Source organism: Heptranchias perlo, unplaced genomic scaffold (genome assembly GCF_035084215.1).
Source record: "Heptranchias perlo isolate sHepPer1 unplaced genomic scaffold, sHepPer1.hap1 HAP1_SCAFFOLD_50, whole genome shotgun sequence".
In the NCBI taxonomy this organism is placed as follows: domain Eukaryota; kingdom Metazoa; phylum Chordata; class Chondrichthyes; order Hexanchiformes; family Hexanchidae; genus Heptranchias; species Heptranchias perlo.
Window position 1 is genome coordinate 7,717,085 of NW_027139516.1, and position 21,962 is coordinate 7,739,046.

General features: G+C 44.0%; 5 non-coding genes across 5 annotated transcripts; 4 read left to right on the plus strand and 1 right to left on the minus strand.

Annotated features, from left to right (window-relative positions):
* The first annotated feature begins 2,081 nt into the window (after positions 1 to 2,081).
* Positions 2,082 to 2,154, plus strand: trnav-cac (transfer RNA valine (anticodon CAC)). The gene has a single exon. It is a non-coding gene; the product is annotated as a tRNA-Val (tRNA).
* A 6,426-nt stretch (positions 2,155 to 8,580) lies between these two features.
* trnan-guu (transfer RNA asparagine (anticodon GUU)) lies at positions 8,581 to 8,654 on the plus strand. Its single transcript has one exon. It is a non-coding gene; the product is annotated as a tRNA-Asn (tRNA).
* A 440-nt stretch (positions 8,655 to 9,094) lies between these two features.
* Positions 9,095 to 9,167, plus strand: trnav-aac (transfer RNA valine (anticodon AAC)). The gene has a single exon. It is a non-coding gene; the product is annotated as a tRNA-Val (tRNA).
* A 2,660-nt stretch (positions 9,168 to 11,827) lies between these two features.
* Positions 11,828 to 11,900, minus strand: trnak-cuu (transfer RNA lysine (anticodon CUU)). Its single transcript has one exon. It is a non-coding gene; the product is annotated as a tRNA-Lys (tRNA).
* A 7,816-nt stretch (positions 11,901 to 19,716) lies between these two features.
* Positions 19,717 to 19,788, plus strand: trnag-ucc (transfer RNA glycine (anticodon UCC)). Its single transcript has one exon. It is a non-coding gene; the product is annotated as a tRNA-Gly (tRNA).
* Positions 19,789 to 21,962: the final 2,174 nt, after the last annotated feature.

Genomic DNA, 21,962 nt, shown 5'->3' on the forward strand with positions numbered 1-21,962 from the left:
CGTTGTAATGGGCTCGAGGGGCTGGATGGCCTTCAGTTCCCGTTAACACGCTCGAGGGGCAGAGTGGCCTCCTCCTGTTCCTATGTAACAGGATTGAGGGGCTGATTGGCCACCAGATCTGGTGCAAGGTGCTCCAGGGGCTGAATGGCCTCCTCCTTTTGCTACCTGACAGGGTTGAACGGTTGATTGGTGTCTAGTTCTTGTATAACAGGCTCGAAGGGCTGAATGGCCTTCAGTTCCTGTATAACAGGCTCGATGGGCTGAATGGCCTCTTCTTGATTCTATGTAACAGGCTTGAGGGGATGATCGGCCTTCAGTAACGATGAAACGGGCTTGAGGGGCTGAATGGCCTCCTGCTTTCCCTGTGCAGCAGCCGTGAAGGACTTGCCGCCATTTTGTCCAAGATGTCCCGCGAACTTGCCACCATTTTGTCTAAAAATTAGAGCCGGACCTTTCAGGAGCGAGATTAGAAAACATTTCTACACACAAAGGGTCGTAGAAGTTTGAAACTCTCTTCTACAAACGGCAATTGATACTAGCTCAGTTGCTAAATTTAGATCTGAGATAGATAGCTTTTTGGCAATGAAAGGTATTAAGGGATATGGGCCAAAGGCGGGTTTATGGAGTTAGATCACAGATCAGCCATGATCATATCAAATGGCAGAGCAGGAACGAGGGGCTGAATGGCCTACTCCTGTCCCCATGTTCCTATGATATTATTTATATGGAATTCCGGCAGGCATTTGATAAGGTTCCACACATGAGACTATTGGCAAAAATGAAAACACATGGATCTTGAGGCAATGTATTGACATGGGTAGAGAATTGGTTCGGAGATGGGAGGCCGAGAGTAGGGATAATGGGTACATACTCCAATTGGCAGGATGCGACTAGTGGTGTCCCCCAGGGATCTGTAACTGGGGTCTCAGCTAGTCACCATATTTATCAATGACTTAGATGAAGGAACAGAGAGTCGTATATCCAAGTTTGCTGATGACACTAAGTTGGGTGGTACAGTAAGTAGTGTGGATGCGAGTGAAAAGTTGCAAAAGGACATTGATAGATTAAGTGAGTGGGAGAAACTATGGCAGATGGAGTTCAATGCGGGGTAATCCACTTTGGACCGATGGTCAGGGTATTTACCAAATGGTAAGAAGCTCGGAACTGTGGAGAAGCAGAGAGAATTAAAGGTTCATTTACATAAATCAGTAAAAGCTAACGGACGGGTCCAAAAATAATTTAAAAGGCTAACGGAGCGTTAGCCTTTATCTCAGGGGGCTGGAATATCAAGAAGTGGAAGTTATGTTCCAGTTATATAAAGCTCTGGTTGGACTGCGTCTGGAGTAACTGCGTTCAGTTTTGGACACTGCACCTCAGGAAGGATAGATTGGCCTTGGAGGGGTTGCAGAGCAGATTCACCAGAATGTTACCGGGGCTAAAAAGGTTGAATTATGAGGACAGGCTGCATAGATTGGGCTCGTCTTCCCTCGAGTATCGAAGATTGAGGGGCGGTCTGAGCGAGGTGTTTAACATGTTCAAATTATTCGATAGAATAGAGAGAGAGAATCAATTTCCTCTGGGGAATCAAGAACGAGGGGGACATAATCTTAAAATTAGAACCATGCTATTCAGGTTCGAAATCAGGAAGCACTTTTTTACACAAAGGGCAGTAGAAGTCTGGAACTCTGTCCCCCAAAAGGCTGTGGATGCTGGGGGTCAATTGAAGCTTTCAAGACTGAGATCGATAGATTTTTGTTGGGTAAGGGTATCGAGGGATAGCGAGCAAAGGCGGATAAATTGATTTGAGGTTCAGATCATCTCTGATCTAATTGAAGGGCGGAACAGGTTCAATGGGCTGAATGGCCTCCTCCTGTTCCCAATGGAAATGTTGAGAAAATGCTTTGTTGAGGCTGTGACGTCAGGGTGAACCCCTGTCTAAACAAGACAGGCCACATTTGGGAGTTTAATAACTTTGAAATGAACATTTTTCTTTTGTGACTTGTGCAACTTCGATCAAGTGAATAGTTATGAATGAGAATCAATACAGTCATTCTAACTTCTGGCTGGTAACCAGATCAGAGGTTTCCATAGTGTAGTGGTTATCACGTTCGCCTCACACGCGAAAGGTTCCCGGTTCAATCCCGGGCGGGAACATTATTTTGGGGCAGATTTTTCTGTCCTCTGTGAAAGAGCCTGTTTTGTTCAGTTCGACACAAATTCGTGGTCTCACGAGCACTGAACATTTTAAACGGAGCCCTTCAAAATACAGTGTGTAAAATGAGAAGGAATAAAAAGTTCATCGCACAAAAGACATTATTAAACTTTTCCAACATCCCTCAGTGGCCTTTCATTCTGCAAAATAACGTTATCGGTTAATTAATGGTGAATAACAAAAATATTGTTTTTTTTTTCTTCCATGCGATTAATATAACAAGTGTTCAAAAGTTGCTCTTCTGGCTGGAAATCGCACCCCGGCCGCAGTGGTAAAAGCGGCGAATCTTAACCACTGGACCACCAGCGAGTTTTACTTACAGCATTATCAGATTTAACGAGGATTTCCATTTCTCTGTGATTCAGCTTTTAATCCTTTTTGGCTACTGATTGCGAATATTCCCGTCATTAAATAGGAATAAAGTACAATAGGCTCAGGAAAACCCGGGGAGGTGGCATCCCGCTCACCGAGCCTTTCCAGCATCATTTATATCACCAAGCACTCGAGTGAATGAACCTTTCTCCGGGGGGGTCTCAATGTGGAAAGGGTGGCGAGGCAAAGTGCTATTTATCCGTCAGGATGGCCGAGCGGTCTAAGGCACTGCTTTCAGGTCGCAGTCTCCTTCCCACTTCCGACATTGGTTACTTTAACTCCTATTTTATTTCTTGCTTGAGCTGCAGTTGATTTTTCGGCCCAGTTGATTTGCTCTTCCCGCAATAACCAACCCGGTCTCCGTCCACGGCACGTTTTGACGCCCACCGGCTCATCCCTAAACCAACCTTTAAACGAAAATATGCTTTAAACACAAGGTCGCAACTATGGAGAGAGCAGACACTTGGGGAAATGTACCATCGGAATTAGAGTAGGCTATTCAGCCCCTCGAGTCCGCTCCGCCATTTGATAAGATCATGGCTGAACTGTGATCGAACTCCATATACCTGCCTTAGGCCCTTATCCCTTCATACGTTCTTTTGGCAAAAAGCTATCGATCTCAGATTTAAAATTTGCAATTAAGCAAACATCAATTGCCGTTAGGGAAAGAGAGTTCCAAACTTGTTCCATCCTTTGTGTGTGGAAATGTTTTCAAATCTCACTCCTGAAAGATGTAGCTCTAATTTTTGGACTGTGCCCCCAAGTCCTAGAATCCCCAACCAGCGGAAATAGTTTCTCTCTATCCAGAAAATGTCAATGACACAGTCAATGAAAGGTGCAGTTCACGAAGGCGACTCACCAGCACCTTCTCAAGAGCAATTAGGGATGGGCAATAAATGCTGACCTTGCCATTGACACCCACATCCCATGAATGAAGACAAAAAAAGTCGCCTGCATGGCCGAGTAATTTCCTGCTGCTAAACGACGGGAGGAATGAAACCGTCGGCTTCAGCCCTTTGAACGAACTGTATACACTTGCCGTCGAGTTCAATCCCCACTTGTTCCTCTGCCCCGAATATCCACTGCATCAGAAAATCCTCCATAACATAGAATCACAGCATGAAAACATCACAGAAGGAGGCCATTCAGTCCATCGTGCCTGCGCCAACTCTTTGAAAGAGCTATCCAATTAGACCCGCTCCCCTTCCCTTTCCCCATAGCCCTGCAAAATTGTCCCCTTCAAGTATTTATCCAGTTCCCCTTTGAATGTTATTATTGAATCTGTTTCCACCAACCTTTCAGGCAGTGCATTCCAGATCATGACAATTCGCTGCGTAATAACATTCTCCTCATCTCACCTCTGTTGCCAATTACCTTAAATCTGTGTCCTCTGGTTACCATTCTTTCTGGCACTGGAAATAGTTTCTCCTTATTTATTCTATCAAAACCGTTCATGATTTTGAAGACCCCTGTTAAATCTCCCCTTAACCGTCTCTGCTCTAAGGAGAACAACCCCAGCTTCTCCAGTCTCTCCACCTCACTGCAATCCCTCATCCCTGGCACCATTCTAGTAAATCACCTCTGCACCCTCTCCAAGGCCTTGACATCCTTCCTAAAGTGTGGTGGGCAGAATTGTGTGATGGCCAGCTGGGGTCTAACCAGTGATTTATAAAGGTTCAGCATAAGTTCCTTGCTTTTGTACTCTATGTCTCTATTAATAAAGTCAACGATTCCGAATACGTTTTCGTTTACAATCTCTTCAACTTGTCCTGCCACCTTCAAAGATTTGTGTACGTATACCCTCAGGTCTCTCTGTTCCTGCACCCCCTTTAAAATTGCACCATTTATTTTAAAGAGCTGGCCAACGCACGATGGGCCGAATGGACTCCTGCGATTCCATGATTCCATGTTTTTGATTACACCTCTATGAAGCGCTTTGGGACATCCCCCAGAAGTGGGAGTCAGCAGTTCACTTTCTCCCTTAACACTTCCATCTGACCTGGGCTGGACTAAATAGGTGTTTTCGTGGTGTAATGGTTATCATGTTGGCGTCACACGCGAAAAACTCCCGGTTTAATCCCGGGACAGAAACAATTTGCTGGAACTTGCTCCTCACAAACCTCCAGGCACGAGCTTTCTCTCGTGTAAATTGGGCTGCAATCCTTTCACATTCAACAACGGCTGCACCAGATTCCTCGTCTCATCACCACTGAACACTTTGAAGCAGACTCCAAAAATAAAGTGCGTAAAATGAGAAGGGATGAAAGTCAGAGAAGTTCGCGTCGTTTCGACATTTACTCGGCAAACTTGTTAGCATTTCGTTCAGTGTGAACCAGAAAGTTGTGGGTTTATTAATGGTAATTGAAAGAATCATCTAAGAGACTTGTATAATTTTGCGTAATTAAGTGAACTGTTTTGTAAAAACAAATGCGCTGACCGGGAATCAAACCCGAGCCATAGTGCTGAAAGCGCCGAATTCTAACCACTCGATAACCATAAACCCGACTTATACATTGTCAACAGATGGTTATAAATATATTGGGCTGCAGCCGTGTTAGATTGAAAATATATTTCTGATTTGTAAGATGTAAATGCATTTCATGACTGCTGCTTACAAATCTATTTAGATATATCTTTTAGTTATTCCTTTTTTGTGGGGTATATATTGTAAATGTATTTTCTGGAGATTTATTTCTCTATGTCTTACTTTTCATTACACACAAATACATAACACAGATACACAGAGATATAATGATAACCACCAAGCAGTTACACCCAAATGTATTTATAAGTGTCACAGGTGCAATCATATATATTTATAACAAGATATATCATATTGTAAAAATAATCAAAATAAATTTATAAATGGCACACATAACTTAAACACTCAATTTATAAAGAAGCATGACATCCATTTATACACATCCATAGTTTAAATTTTCACACCGTCCTGTTAGCAGTCCTGAACAAAGTCCAAACACCGAAAGTCTCAGCGTTTTTTCAGATGCTGCCCGTCCTGTTATGTATTTTGAGCAGTTCCTTTCCTGTGATGTGATGATTCTGGGTTCCGGGTGTGTGTCATTGGATTTGCTGCAGTCATGCTGCCGCGGACAGGTGAAGGCTGCTTCTGTGGCTGCCTGATACCCGGTGGGAGTGGGCGGGATTTGGAAATCTGAAATAAATGAAATGGTGCATGAGAAACTTTCATAAAGGTAAATAACCCGATCGCTACCATCAGACCTCGTAGCGCAACGTTAGCGCGTCTGAATCTAAATCAGAAAGCTGCGTATTTAAATCACGGCGGGGGTCGCATTTGGTTTTAGCGCTGGTAGAATTCTGAATAATTCCGGAATTCATATTGCATTCCCTTTTTCACAATAAACAGAACCCTGCTCTGAATTCTGCCTCACTAGTTCCCCAGTGTCAGGGAGAGAAGCGTCTGATTCACTCATTTATTTATTGCACGAAACATACACAAACACACTTATGAATTCAAAATCAGCCTGCAGCTCCACACGCACAGAGATAAACGCAGTCAGATAGACAGGGAAAAACCGGGAAAAAGACAAACCGGTTTGTCACAGAATTGCCTGTACCTCCACGGTCGAATGTCAGGGCTTTTGTTGTTCGCTTTCGTTCCACACCCTGGAATTCAGGAGAATCTGGTACATGGTTTGTTGGATAAGGCACGGGCGCGATGGCCCGAATGGCCTGCTTCTGAGCTGTATCCTTCGAAGATTCTGAACTCAGCCCCTGGGAGGGGAGGCCGGTTCATGTGGAAAAAAGATCCGGATGAGAATGATCTGATTCATAAAGGGGAGGGAAATTAGGGAGCTCCTTCGGAACATTAATTACTTGAAAATGAAGACATTTTCCAGAGTATCTTGTTTGGTTTTGATAAATGAAATGTTTGTAAAAAGGCATCCGTGGAGAAGGATTGTGAGCTTTTAGGACTAGAGGGGAAATGAGGAGATTTTTTTTTTCACACAGAGGGTTGTTCCGATCTGGTAGCCACTCCCTGAAAGGGTGGTGGAAGCAGCTTTCATAGGAACTTTCAAAAGGTAATTGGACAGGTACTTGAAGAGAACTGATTTGCAAGGTTACGGGGAAAAGGCTGGGTTTTTTGGACTAAATTGGACAGCTCTTTCAAAGAGTAGGCACGGCAACACGGCCGAATGGCCTCCTTCTGTGCTGTAATAGTCTATGATTCTGGTCCATGATTTTAGTGTGGGACAGGAGAGATGTTGTTTAAAGAGAAGTAAAAATGTCCCAATCAGAGCAGAGAGAGGTGACTGGTCAGTTCCCCTCTGCCCAGTATAAGTCAGCAGCGGTTACCAGTTCGCTTTACACGCGAACGGCCCTGCTTTCGATCCTGGGCGGACAATTTAAGTTGCAATTGCTGTTTACAATCTATATTAATGACTGAGATGAGGGGACCGAGTGCAATGTATCTAAGTTTGCTGATGATACAAAGGTCGGTTGGAAAGTAAGCCGTGAGGAGGACGCAAAGGGAGGTGGACAGGTTAAGTGATTGGGTAAGAAGGTGGCAGTTGGAGGATAAAGTGGGAAAATGTGAAATTGTCCACTTTGGTAGGAAGAATAGAAAAGCAGAATATTTTTTAAAAGGTGAGAGTCCAATAAATGTCGGTATTCAGAGGGAGTTTGGTGAACATGTAAACAAATCACAGAAAGTTAACATGCAGGAACAGCAATCAATTAGGAAGAAAAATGGTATATTGGCCTTTTTGAAAGGAGGTTTGAGTATAAGAGTAAGGAAGTCTTGCTGCAATTAAATAGGGCCTTGGTGAGAACACACCTTGAGTACTTTGATGTCGTCTACATGGATTTTAGCAAGGCTTTTACAAGGTCCCAAATGACAGACTGGTCAAAAAAGCTGCGATTGCACTAGAGAGGGTACAGAGGAGATTTACGAGGAGGTTGCCATGGCTGGAGAATTTTGGCTGTGAGGAAAGATTGGATAGGCTGGGGTTGTTTTCTTTGGAACAGAGGAGGCTGAGTGGTGATTTAATTGAGGTGTACAAAATTATGAAGGGCCCAGACAGAGTGGAGGCGAAGGACCTATTTACCTTAGCAGGGAGGTTAATAACTTGGAGGCATAGATTTTAAATGATTGGTGGAAGGATTTAAGGGGAGCTGAGGAGAATTTTTTTCACCCAGAGGGTGGTAGGGGTCTGGAACTCACTGCCTGACTGGGTGGTCGAGGCAGAATCCCTCGTGACATTTAAAAAAGTACTTGGATATGCACTTGAAGTGGCGGAACCTACAAGGTTAAAGACCGAGTGCTGGAAAGTGGCATTCGGCTGGGTAGCTCATTTCCGGCCGGTGCGGACATGATGGGCCGAATGGCTTGCTTTTGTGCCGTAAGTTTGCTGTGATTCGACAAAATTGGCAATTCTTTTTTGTAACAGCATATTCCCAACCCAGGCCGCCGTGATGAAAACACCGAAGCCGAACGACGAGGCCAGCAGGGAAGGCATGTAAGAGTGTTAAATATATCAGGGAGTGTTTGCATTCGGTACAATTAATATTTCAGCTCCCAGTTACTACAGATCAGGGATCAAAACCTGACATCAGCATCAGGACGCTCAGAATATTTTCTTTTTATTCGTTCATGGGATGTGGGCGTCGCTGGCGAGGCCGGCATTTATTGCCCATCCCAAAAAGCCCTTGAGAAGGTGGTGGTGAGCCGGCTTTTTAAACCGCTGCAGTCAGTGTGGCGAAGGATCTCCCACAGTGCAACGAACGAACAGACAAAGCACCGGTGGGCGCGCCGGTTGCAGGAGAGCTGGTTGTCGGTGATATCGATGCTTTGAGCGAGACCAGACCGTTTCCATGTTTCCACAAACAATGTCCCATCTTTTATTTCTGGAAAAGTAACACTGATAGTGGACAATTGCATTTCTGTGGCTGCAACATGTAACTTTGGCTAGGTGACACGCTGCTTTAGTGTATCTAGCAAGAAAAAGGACCAGACGGTCTCTGTGGCGCAATCGGTTAGCGCGTTCGGCTGTTAACCGAAAGGTTGGTGGTTCGAGCCCACCCAGGGACGGAAATTGCACCTTTTTCGTCCCACTTTCGGATTCATTGCCTCATTCTGATAGCACTGAAGCCGGTGCCAGGTTTCAATTCCTGATCAGCAGTAACTGGGAGCACTTTAAATGGCTCCGATCTCTTCATCTCATTTCAAGTTTTCTAATGTGTGATTTGGCTGCAAGAAAACACTCTGTGAACAATGTCATCTGAGCATGCCTGATTCGCCATAATTTACACTGCGGTCGGATATCAGGCACATGAAAAAAAAACAGTGAAATGTTTGTGTGGGCGCGATGCTCTGGGATTCCCTGACTGACCATCGTCACCGATCCTTCTCTGCAGCCTTCCGAAATACAGCGCAGTAAATGTATCCCTGTGAAATGAGCTCCTGGACAGTAATACGGAAATTAGTTTGGCTGAGGGGTTATATCCCTATCACGAGGTTGGAGGTGTCAGGTTTCCGTAGTGTAGTGGGTATCACGTTCGCCTAACACGCGAAAAGTCCCCGGTTCGAAACCGGGCGGAAATATTTTGAAACGTTGTCCCCATTAAAAATGATTAAATATTTAACGATTCACATTGGTGATTAAATGTGAACAAAGTCCATATCTCCAAGCCCTGTTATTGGAGTCCGCTGAGAGCAGGCGATGAATGCCAGCGTGATATTGGGGGTGAAGGCTGCTTCCAATGCTGTCTCATTCCCGGTGGGATCTGGCGGAGATTTGATAAGCCCGATCCATTCAACCAATATATGAAACGGTGTTTGAGAAACATTCAAAAAATATAATAACATCCAGGATCCTGTCTTCAGAGTGCGTGGCGCAAAGGTCTGACTCCGGATTAAAAGGCTGGTGAACTTGATTCAGCTTTCTGAAATGTACTTGTCCATCCTTCAGAGGTCACGGGAAATATGTTTTTTGCCTTTCGAAAAAAGACGCGAAAGTTCGAGACATGTTTTGTTTTCAACACGGCTGGTGAAATGGCCAGACGATCATAAATTCGCAGTCGCCTTTGAAACATTTAAAGGCGACTACCTAAAAATCACTTCGTGCAAATTTAAAATCACGGTTCCTATTTATTTCGGTCTGAAAGAAATAACGATAAACGTGTCAGTCAGTGCCCGCGGTGAGACGGTGATGAACTTATTTGTTGTGAAGTTCACCGCTGGGCTAAAGTTGACGCCGTTTCAAGGACGCGAACCCACTCAATGTAAAGGATGAGCTCATAACCAACAGGTCTCGTCAACGTCAAACACCTCCTTTCTTGTTCAATAGAGGGAGCAGAGGCGTGTACATCATCAGACGCCAGCAACTTTAAGAAATGGAACAGATAAAGGCATAGATGCAAGTTCCAAATCTTTTCAATGCAAAGTTATTTCACTTTATTTGAAGTGCCGTGAGGCTAAAAACGGGTCCGAGATGATTTGCGTTCACTCGTGACTTGTTTTCCAGTGTTTGTCCGTCAGGTTTGCAATTCAATTTGTATTGGATATTGAAGATATTTCAGGATGATTGCACATCATAACATGTGTAAAGCAACCATCTTGATAACTTCAATCATCACACACTCTACATCGACGCTGCAGAGGCCCCAGCACCCCTTTCAATATTGTTTTTCTCAACTCACAGTTTTCAAAAGGGAATTGGATAAACGCTTGGATCAAACTTTTTCAGGGTTATGGGGAAACAGCAGGCGAGTGGGACGAACTGGACAGCTCTTTCAGAGAGCTGGCACTGGCACGATGGGCTGAATGGCGCTATCTTATTCTATGATTCTATTAATAGATCAATTTCCGCCTTTCACTGAGCCTCCCTAAATGGAGCGCAGTAATCGTGTCCCTGTGAAATAAGCTCCTGAACAGTAATACGGAAATTAGCGTGGCTGAGCGGTTTGAAACTCTGGTTAGGCACCTAACAGGAAATTTCCTCTCTAAGATTGATTAGTTTATCAATTATCTCCCCCCTTTCGATCTTAAATGTCTTTACATATCTTTTTGATCTCTTCTTCTACTGTCATGCCCACAATACCAGTCTCCCTGGTAAATACTGAAGCAAAGTGATTATTTAATATTTCTGCCATTTCGCTGTCATTGCCTGTGAGTTTGTCGTGTGTCTCCCTTAGTGGCCCTATTATCATAGAATCATAGAATCATAGAAGTTACAACATGGAAACAGGCCCTTCGGCCCAACATGTCCATGTCGCCCAGTTTATACCACTAAGCTAGTCCCAATTGCCTGCACTTGGCCCATATCCCTCTATACCCATCTTACCCATGTAACTGTCCAAATGCTTTTTAAAAGACAAAATTGTACCCGCCTCTACTACTGCCTCTGGCAGCTCGTTCCAGACACTCACCACCCTTTGAGTGAAAAAATTGCCCCTCTGGACCCTTTTGTATCTCTCCCCTCTCACCTTAAATCTATGCCCCCTCGTTATAGACTCCCCTTAAGAGACATGTTTTGTTTTCAACACGGCTGGTGAAATGGCCAGACGATCATAAATTCGCAGTCGCCTTTGAAACATTTAAAGGCGACTACCTAAAAATCACTTCGTGCAAATATTCCTATCCTAAATTTTCTTTGGCTGTTGATGTGTCTCGAATACTTTGCTTTTTTTGATATTCCTTTTTTGCCTTTCCAATAGATCATCAGACTTCTTTCCCAGTCTTATCACATTCCCCTCTCTCCTTTATTGGCTAGTGTGTGCCCTTTTCTTCAGTTTAAATTTTGCCCTTGTTTCTTTATTCATCCTTGGTGTGTCATTTCTGGCTAGTTTGTTCTTGCTTTTTAGTGGGATATATTTCTCCTGGACTCTATTGATCACCGTTTTAAATGTTTCCCACTGCTGTTCTATTTCTTTGTCCAGGTCATTAATATGTCAAACATATCACCGTTTGAAACTTCTCAAGTCACATTTCCATGACAAAGCCAGTTGCTTTTGTGGGAGGAGCAAATCAACTTGGTCTAAAAATCAGCTGCAGCCCAATCCACAAATAAAATATTTTCACGTCTTCGTAAAAATAAGCAATGTCAGAAGAGGGATTCGAACCCATGCCTACCGGAAGAGATTGCGACCTGAACGCAGCGCCTTAGACCGCTCGGCCATCCTGACTACAAATTTAACGTTTCATTATGCATCAATTCTGCACCGTTGGCCAGTGAACGCAACATAAAAGTTTTAAATGATACTCGCCCAACGTGGGGCTCGAACTCACGACCCTGAGATTAAGAGTCTCATGCTCTACCGACTGAGCTAGCCGGGCCTGATGGTACATCACCGCCTTATCTATTATTGCAGCAAGCAGGAGAAAGACTCCATTTCAAATTATTGGAATCAATTCTGAGTGACAGGATCAACTGTCACTCCGAAAGGCACGGACGAATCAAGGACAGTCAGCATGGATTTTTTAAGTGGAGGTCGTGTCTGACTAACGTGATTGAATTTTTCGAGGAGGTGACAAGGAGGATCGATGAGGGTAGCGCAATTGATGCAGTCGACATGGATTTTCGCAAGGCTTTTGAAAAATTCCCACATGGCAGATTGGTCAAAAAAGTAAAGGCCCATAGGATCCAAGGGAATGTGGCTTATTGGAGCCAAAATTGGCTCAGTGGCAGGAAGCAAAGGGTAATGGTCGACGGGTGTTTTTTGTGGCTGGAAGACTGTTTCCAGTTGGGTGCTGCAGGGCTCCGTACTTGGTCCTATGCTTTTTGTGGTATACATTAACAATTTGGACTTAAACGTCGGAGGCATGATTAAGAAATTTGCCGGTGACACAAAAATTGACCGTGTCGTTGATAGCGAGGAGGAAAACTGTAGACTGTGGGGGTTCAGGCAATTTTCTGATAACAAAGCACTCAATCTATCTCTGAATGAATTTTGAACGAATACGTGTGTTTGACCCAGCACAGGCACGATGGGCCGAATGATCTCCTCTTGTGGACTAACATAATACGATGATACCAAGTGTTGTCAGACAGAAAAGCAACACATTCCAAATAAGAGCAGAGAGAGGAAACTAGACTAACAGCATAACAGCACGGTGAGATATTGTATTTGAGAAGGATGAGGAGGGATAGTTTATCATGGTGGTAGTCACATAGGGTATCAATTGTGACTTTGATAAGGACCATTTCATGCTGCGACAGTCTCTGGCACTGTGTGTGAGTGTGGGATTCATTCTGTATCTGTCAGTCTCTGGTACTGTGTGTGAGTGTGGGATTCATTCTGTATCTGTCAGTCTCTGGTACTGTGTGAGTGTGGGATTTATTCTGTATCTGTCAGTCTCTGGTACTGTGTGTGAATGTGGGATTCATTCTGTATCTGTCAGACTCTGGTGCTGTGTGTGAGTGTGGGATTCATTCTGTATTTGTCAGTCTCTGGTACTGTGTGTGAGTGTGGGATTCATTCTGTATCTGTCAGTCTCTGGTACTGTGTGTGAGTGTGGGATTCATTCTGTATCTGTCAGTCTCTGGTACTGTGTGTGAGTGTGGGATTCATTCTGTATCTGTCAGTCTCTGGTACTGTGTGTGAGTGTGGGATTTATTCTGTATCTGTCAGTCTCTGGTACTGTGTGTGAATGTGGGATTCATTCTGTATCTTGTCACTCTCTGATACTGTGTGTGAGTTTGGAATTGATTCTGTATCTTGTCAGCAGTGTGTGTGAGAGTTTGTGATTAATTCTTTATATAAAACTGTGTGTTAGTGTGGGATTCTTTCGGTATCTGTCAGTCTCTGGTACTCCATGTGACTGTGGGACTCATTCTGTATATACAGTCTCAAGTACTGTATGTGGGAGTTGAATTCATCCTATATATGCAGTTACTCATACTGCATGTTAGTGTGGGATTCATACTGTACCTGTCAGTCTCTGGCACTGTGTGTGAGTGTGGGATTAACTGTGTGTCTGTCAGTCTCTTGTACTGTATGTGAGTTTGGGATTCGTTCTGCATCTGTGAGAGTTGGATTCATTCTGTGTCTGTGTGTCTCTGGTACTGTCTCTGAATGTGAGATTCATTCTGTATCTGTACGTAATTATTCTCTCAGATTAAATTATGGTGTTCAATATTGCAGCTTTTATATCTCAATGTTTAAATAGTTTTACTCCTTGTTTAATTGGTAAATATGGACATACTTTCGGATTTGATGCTGGAGGTTTTAACCAGATTATTTGTGTGCTTTTTGGAGTACTATTAAATCTGTATCTCTGTGAGTACTGTTGTGGATGATAATGTATCTTTAAAACTGATAAGGTGACATTTTTGAATTGGTATGTAATGTGTAGATCAGTCTGTAGAAATGGAATTGATACCGTATCTTTCAGTCTAATATTGTATGAGATTTTTGGACTGGTATGTAATGTGTATCTCAGTCTGCACTAATAGAATTGATACTCTATCTTTAAATCTCATTCTACGAGTTCATTCTGAACAGGTATCTAATTTGTCTCTCAGGTTTACTATCTTTCAATATTTCTCAATCTGATACTCTGCCTGAGTTTTGGACTTGTATGCAATTTGTATCATATGATACACATTTCGAATGGATATTCCATGTATTAAAGTCATGTGTGTGAGAGTTCTGGGCTAGTATTCAATTTGAATCTCGGGGTACATTATTGGGATTCATTCTGTACCTTTGAATCGGGTACCATGTGTGATTTCTATCTGGTATTTAATTCGTAGCTAATGTTGCTCTATTGTGAGATTGACACAGTGCCTTTCACTCTGAGAGTGTGATTTTGGACTGGGATTTTTGTATCTACCTGTCAGCGGGACTGAGTTAGGGGGGAATGGAACAGTGTCTGCCTCACCTACTCTGCTTGACTGTTGGATTGAAAATGTGTCTCTGGAAATTGTGATCATTGTGGGACTGACTACTTCTGCTGTCTGAGACTGTGGAACTGATGAGCTGTCTGTGTCTCTGTGCTCTGTGAGTGATAATATACTTACTGTGTGTGAGAAGGAGCTGGCTGCACTGTTCCTTCTGCCTCGGGTGGAGGAAGCATCACATTTATTCTGGATCGTTCAAGGGTTTGCCTGGAGAAAGAAAATGATCTCTTGTTACTCAGGAACAGGTGAGGTAGAAAAGACAGAAGTGATCAGTTTAATATCTCTGTTAATGATCATTTTGAATATCCACAAATGAAATCCAGTGATACAAACAGTGTCAGTGTCTGACTCCACTGCAGTACTGCAGCACTCAGCTTCTGCATACCAGGTGTGTTGGGCTGTTTTACAACAATTTAATGACATCCAGACACGGCCCAACCCCTGCACTGATCCATGAATGGGACTACCCGATGGGGCAGGGACCTTTGCACAGGTCAGGTTTCTCAACTCCTCTCCCATGGGACTAACCGTTCAACCGAAACCAAACAGCCGCTGTTTAAAATGTGTCCTTCACACTTCTCACCTGATGCCTGCAATAGATGCTCTTTGTATAACTCCCCACATCCTTACTGTCCGGCTCTGTTTCCACTCTTCACTATCCAATAACAATAAACAGGGGGAGATTGGAACTAAACCAGGACCATTCACGACTGGTTTGGGGAGAGAAAGCAGCAATGATTTTAATAGCAGGTTCTTCCCATTCACTCTCCCTTCCCCTGGACACACCCTGTCCACACACAGCCCGAGAATGACCTCTCCCTTCCCCCCTCTCACTCCATGTTCCGGGACCAGTTCCTGATCCACTCCGCCTCTTGCAAACAGCCCCCGGACTCCCCCTGAACTTCCCCCGGACTCAATGCCGATCTCTGAGCCCATCTGCGGACACGGTCCCGAAGCGATGAGCTGCTGTAACGAGGCTGCTCTTTGCTCCCTTCCCCCGGGGGCCGTGATCTCTCCATTCCCGGCTGTTTTAAACCATCTTCTTCCACTCACTGAGGGAATGGCGCCCACAATTCCCAATCCAAAAATCGATGGCAACTTTCCCCAATTGGAATTTTTCCGAGTCTGAGCAAAGGAAGTGGGTCTGGGGGAAAGATCAGAGGGAATGGGGTCCACAGGCAGTGCAGGAACAGGCACCAGAATGGGAAACAGATGGGATTCCACCAGTGCCTAACGCTGGAATCCAGACTGACTTTACAATCTCCAACTATTAAACCAGATGTTTCCATCCCTGCTGTTTCTCTCGGGGTCTTTTGATGGTAAACAGCCTTTCAGAGATAAAGTGAGCGGCTGTGAAATCAGCCAATGGATTCCCTTCATTCATGGCCCCTATAATGTGCGACTGAGAGAGGATTTCTCAAACCAATCCTGGAGAAACATGGGAGGAAAGTGGGAGTCGGTGTATTTGCTGGGACCGTGTAGGGTTAATATCAGGCAGCAACAGTCGCAGATTAATTTAACCGGAGTGAAACTGTAGGTCACTGAGAGTAATATCGAACAGCCCTGAGCTGTAAAACTGCAGATAGTACAACAGGCATTAGAGGGTTAAATGTGACCCATTGTTTCTGTCCCTCTCTGTACTGTCCCTGAGTGTGGGATTAATAGTGTTTCTGACCCTTGTACAATATCAGTGAGAGATGTGATTGCATCTTCTGTCTCTCCAACGCGATCTTTCTGGATAAAACGGCACTTTCCCGGTCAGTCTGGAACTAATACTGTTAACGTCTGTCTGTCACTGTGTCTCACCGCTCTCTCTGTCTCTATCACCGTGTCTGCCTCCCTCTCTCTCTCTCTGGTGCTGTATATGAAGGTGGATACTGTTATTGAGCGTGATTTGGACACAGATCGGAAGTGTAAGACTGATACTGTCTCTCTCTCTCTCTCTATTGCTGGACATGAAAGTGGGATACTGTCTGATATAAAATAGAGAGAATGAGATGTCCGGGCCGGGCCTCACTGTAACTGGGGATGTTTCGGCTCCAGTCCCAGTTCATGGTCATAATCTTTTCACAGATTCAGGGCGAGAGTCTCTGTGAGACGGGAACACTGGTGGAGAAACTCCGCGTCATAACTCAAACCCCAACACATGAGATTCTCCAAATAAGCTGGAATAAGGTGTTTGTAAAACGCTGAACCCGTCTGGGAGGGGATGTGTGGGGAGATAGAACAGGGAAACAGACTGAAATGGAGGAGCCGAGTTGACTTGTTATTGAATGGACTGAATTTAGGCAGGAATATTAACGATTTCTCATTGTAACGGGGCTTATTTGAAAGCTTCGGGTTTTGGGAATCCTTGAATATGAAGCCCGGGTCTGTCAGGGTTTGTGCGGAGCGCTGAGGTTCGGTTCTATTATCGATAAACGGTTTGAAACTGTCGGATGGAGAGAACTGGAGGTGGAGCTGGAAGATCAGAGGCCGCTCTCCGCTCTGTCACTCTGACTGTCTCCTCCCCTCCCGATTTCTCTGTTTAATCCCCCATATGGAACCAAAGCGGGTCGTTGGACTCTAAACACGGTTTACTCGTTAACAGGACGAAAGGCGAGTAATGTTCCTGATCTCCTGGGCACCAGGCAATTCACTGTTATTTGTTTCTGTACAGAGTTACATTTCAGTGATTCCCCAGTGAGTTTGATGCGTTATGTGAATAATCCAACAAAATAGAACAGAAACGGAGCGAAGCGCTGAATTCCACAGATGTGGAAAGGTTTGTCGAGCAGTTCTGGTGATTCTTTACGAGCCCAATATGGCAAGCAGTTTAAATAAATACAAGAAATCTGGTGATGTGTGGGCTGGGGTCTATAAGTCACCGTTTAAAGTACCGGACTGTGGTCACTGCCCCGACTCCAGTCCCATTAATTCCTCATCTCGTCCACAACGAGACAAAAGCAGCTCAAAGCCACACTGGTAGCATGATATCAGGGTCTCCCTTCAGACAGTAACCAGCCCTTTCACAGATACAGAGGGTGGCTCTGAAAAGAGCCTTTACATCGAGTTACATTGAAACGACAGCACAGAAACAGGCCATTCGGCCCAACTAGTCTATGCCGGCGTTTATGCTGCTCATGAGCCTCCTCCTTCCTTACTTCATCTAACCCTATCGGCATATCCTTCTATTCCTTTCTCCCTCATGTGCTGATCTATCTTCCCCTTAAATGTCCCTCTGTTATTTGCCTCAGTCACTCCTCGTATTTGCAAGTTGCACATTCTAACCACTCTCTGGGTAAAGCAATTTCTCCTGAATTCCCTATTTGGTTTATGAGCGACTATTTTATATTTATTACCTGAAGTTTTGGACTCCCCACAAGTGGAAAAATTTTCTCTACATCTGTCCTAACAAACCCTATCATTATCTTAAAAACCTCGATCAGATCAACCCTCAGTCTTCTCTTTTCCAGTGAAACGAGGCCCAGTCTGTTCAGTCTTTCCTGATAAGAATATCCTCTCATTTCTGGTATCATCCTTGTGAATCTTGTCTGCACCTTCTCCAGTGTCCCTATGTCTATAATATGGAGACAAGACCTGTTCGCAGTATTCCAAGTCTGGTCTAAACAAGGTTCTATACAAGTTTAACATAACTTCTTTGCTTTTCAACTGTATCGCTCCAGAAATTAATCCCAGTGTTTGATTTGTCTTTTTGTGACCTGATTAACCTGGGTCGCTGCTTTTAGTAATTTGTGTATCTGTACCACTAGATCCCTTTGCTCCTCTATCCCGTTTAGACTCTTATTATCCAAGCAGTGTGTGACCTCCTGATTCTTCATTCTGCAAGTTTATTAATGCCCTCTTGCATTTTGATGCATTCTTCCTTTGTATTAATTAAATCCCCCAATTTGGTGTCGTCCACAAATTTTGGAATTGTCCTTCCGATTCCCGAATCCAAATCGTTAATGTAAATTGTGAAGAGCAGTGGTCCCAGCAACTGGAACTCCACTTCCCACCTTTTGCCAGTCTGAGTAGCGACCCTTAACCTCTATTCTCGGCTTTCAGTTTTGAAGCCAACTTACTATCCATTCTGCCACCTGACCTGACTCCACGTGCTCTGAACTTAGCCATGAGTCTACAATGTGGTACATTATAGAAGGCCTTCGGAAAATCCAAATATATCACATCTACTGCATTAAACTTGTCTACACTTTCTGTTCCTTCTTCAAAGATTTCAATAAGGTTGGTCCTGTCCTTTGGGTTATCAGATTAAGCCTTGGCCGGTTTATTTGCTCTTGGAGCTCACAATGCTGGATTTCTTCGGCAGCAGCACGGCCTGGATATCAGACAACACCCTGAGTGATGGTCACCCGTCCCAGCAGCTTGTTGAGCTCCTCGTCGTTGCGGATGGCCAGCTGCAGGTGTCTGGGGATGATGCGGGTCTTCTTGTTTGTCCAGGGCCGCGTTGCCGGTCACCTCGAGGATTTCAGCCGTCAGATACTCGATGCACAGCAGCCAGATAGACGGGGGCTCCGGCACCCACACGTTCAGCATGGTTCCCCTTTCGCAGGAGCCTGTGAACACGGCTCATGGGCAACTGCAGTCCGCCCCGGGATGAGCGAGACTTGGCCTTGGACCGAGCTTTACCGCCGGTTTTTCCTCTTCCAGACATTTCCACAATCTCACAAACACTTTCACAAAGAATGAAGAAATCCTCCCGCACTCGCCCTTCTTATACCTTCTGGAGGAGTACAGTGGGGGCACTTGTGATGGGTCTCTCTCAGAGTGTTTACACTGCCCGCTCACCCTCACTGATATTCTATCTTTGAACTGCTGTAATATTGTCCTTTAGTAATATTGCTGCTCCTCCTCCTTTCCCTATTTCCCTGTCCTTTTTAAAGTTCTTATGGACTTGAATATTAAGCTGCCATTCCTGCCCAGTTGGTAGTCAGGTCTCTGTAATGATTTAATGGAATTATTTAACTTTACTCAATGGCTGATGTGAGCTGTGGTAAAATGTATTTCCAGCTGGTCAAGTATTGCAGGTATCGACTGTCTCTTCAGTCCGATATCAGGTGAAGAATTACTGGCTGGTGTGGAATTTCCATTGATTGGGGGTTGGTGAAATCTACTGGGCGGAAACAGGAACTGCAACAGAGCGAGAAAGGATCCGTCAGAAACCAGTGAAAATGAAGAACAAATCCAACAGCCTGCAGTGTCTGTTCAGGATCTGATGTTTGGGAACTATTTTATTGTTGATTATTTTCAGCGGTGGTCGTATAGTGGTGAGCATAGCTGCCTTCCAAGCAGTTGACCCGGGTTCGATTCCCGGCCATCGCAATTAAGTGTTCTTATTAGTTTATTTCCATCAGAAACTCTTAAGTTTACAATCGAATTTGATGCAGTTCAGTTGGAAATTGTTTCCAAGACAGAATCGAGTGTAATTGCAGTAAAATGTTATCAACCTTCATTTATTTTCCCTATCGAAGGAAAAGAGGAAAAACATGCTGGAAATACTGATTTGCCAAGGGTCGAATGAGAGTGAGGAAGGGAAATGATATGTTAGCCTTTTTTGGAAGGGTGTTGGAATATAAGAGTGAGGAGGTCTTGCTGCAATTGTAGTATGAGGAAATATTGTGCAAAATTGGACAATATTGGTTGGAGTTTAGAAGAATGAGAGTTGATCGCATTGAAATGTATAAAATTCTTAGACGGCTTGGCAGTGTGGATGCTGAGAGTCTGATTCCCCTGGCGGGAGAGTCAAGAACTAGAGCTCATACTCTCAAGATGAGGGGTCGGCCATTTAGGACCAACATGAGGAAACATTTCTTCACTCGAAGGATTGTGAATCTTTGGAATTCTCTACAACCCAGAGGGCTGTGGATGCTCAGTCGTTGAGTTATATTCAAAGCTGAGATCGATAGATTTTAAGAGAGCAACATGCATTATAAAGAGTTGGACGACCATGCATTATAAACAGTGAGAGCACCATGCATTATAAAAGTGAGAGCACCATGCATTGTTATCAGTGAGAGCACCATGCATTTAAAAAAGTGAGAGCACCATGCATTTAAAAAAGTGAGAGCAGCATTGATTATGAACAGTGAGACCAATATGCATTTTAAACAGTTAGAGCACCGTGCATTATAAACAGTGAGAGCACCGTACATTATAAACAGTGAGAGCAACATGCATTATAAACAGTGAGAGCACCATGCATTATAACCAGTGAGAGCACCATGCATTATAATCAGTGAGAGCAGCATTGATTATGAACAGTGAGACCAATATGCATTATAAACAGTGAGAGCACCATGCATTATAAACAGTAAGAGCACCGTGCATTATAAACAGTGAGAGCACCATGCACTATAAACAGTGAGAGAACCATGCATTGCAAACAGTGAGAGCAGCATTGATTATGAACAGTGAGACCACGATGCATTTAAAACAGTGAGAGCACCGTGCATTATAAACAGAGAGAGCACCATGCATTATAAGCAGAGAGAGCACCATGCATTGTAAACAGTGAGAGCACCACGCATGATAAACAGTGAGAGCACCGTGCACGATAAACAGTGAGAGCACCGTGCACGATAAACAGTGAGAGCACCATGCATTATATACAGTGAGTGCACCATGCATTACAAGCAGTGAGAGCACTATGCACATTAAACAGTGAGAGCACCATGCATTATAAACTGTCAGAACACCATGCATTATAAACAGTAGGAGCACAATGCATTATAAACAGTGAGAGCACCATGCATTATAAACAGTGAGAGCACCGTGCATTATAAGCAGTGAGAGCACAAAGCATTATAAACAGTGAGAGCACAATGCATTGAATGCAGTGAGAGCAACATGCATGATAAACAGTGAGAGCAACGTGCATTATAAACAGTGAGAGCACCATGCATTATAAACAATGAGAGCAACGTGCATTATAAACAGTGAGAGCACCATGCACATTAAACAGTGAGAGCACCATGCATTATAAACTGTCAGAACACCATGCATTATAAACAGTAGGAGCACAATGCATTATAAACAGTGAGAGCACCATGCATTATAAACAGTGAGAGCACTGTGCATTATAAGCAGTGAGAGCACAAAGCATTATAAACAGTGAGAGCACAATGCATTGAATGCAGTGAGAGCAACATGCATGATAAACAGTGAGAGCAACGTGTATTATAAACAGTGAGAGCACCATGCATTATAAACAATGAGAGCAACGTGCATTATAAACAGTGAGAGCACCATGCATTATAAACAGTGAGAGCACCATGCATTATAAACAGTGAGAGCAACATACATTATAAACAGTGAGAGCACCATGCATTATAACCAGTGAGAGCACCATGCATTATAATCAGTGAGAGCAGCATTGATTATGAACAGTGAGACCAATATGCATTATAAACAGTGAGAGCACCATGCATTATAAACAGTAAGAGCACCATGCATTATAAACAGTGAGAGAACCATGCATTATACACAGAGAGATACCA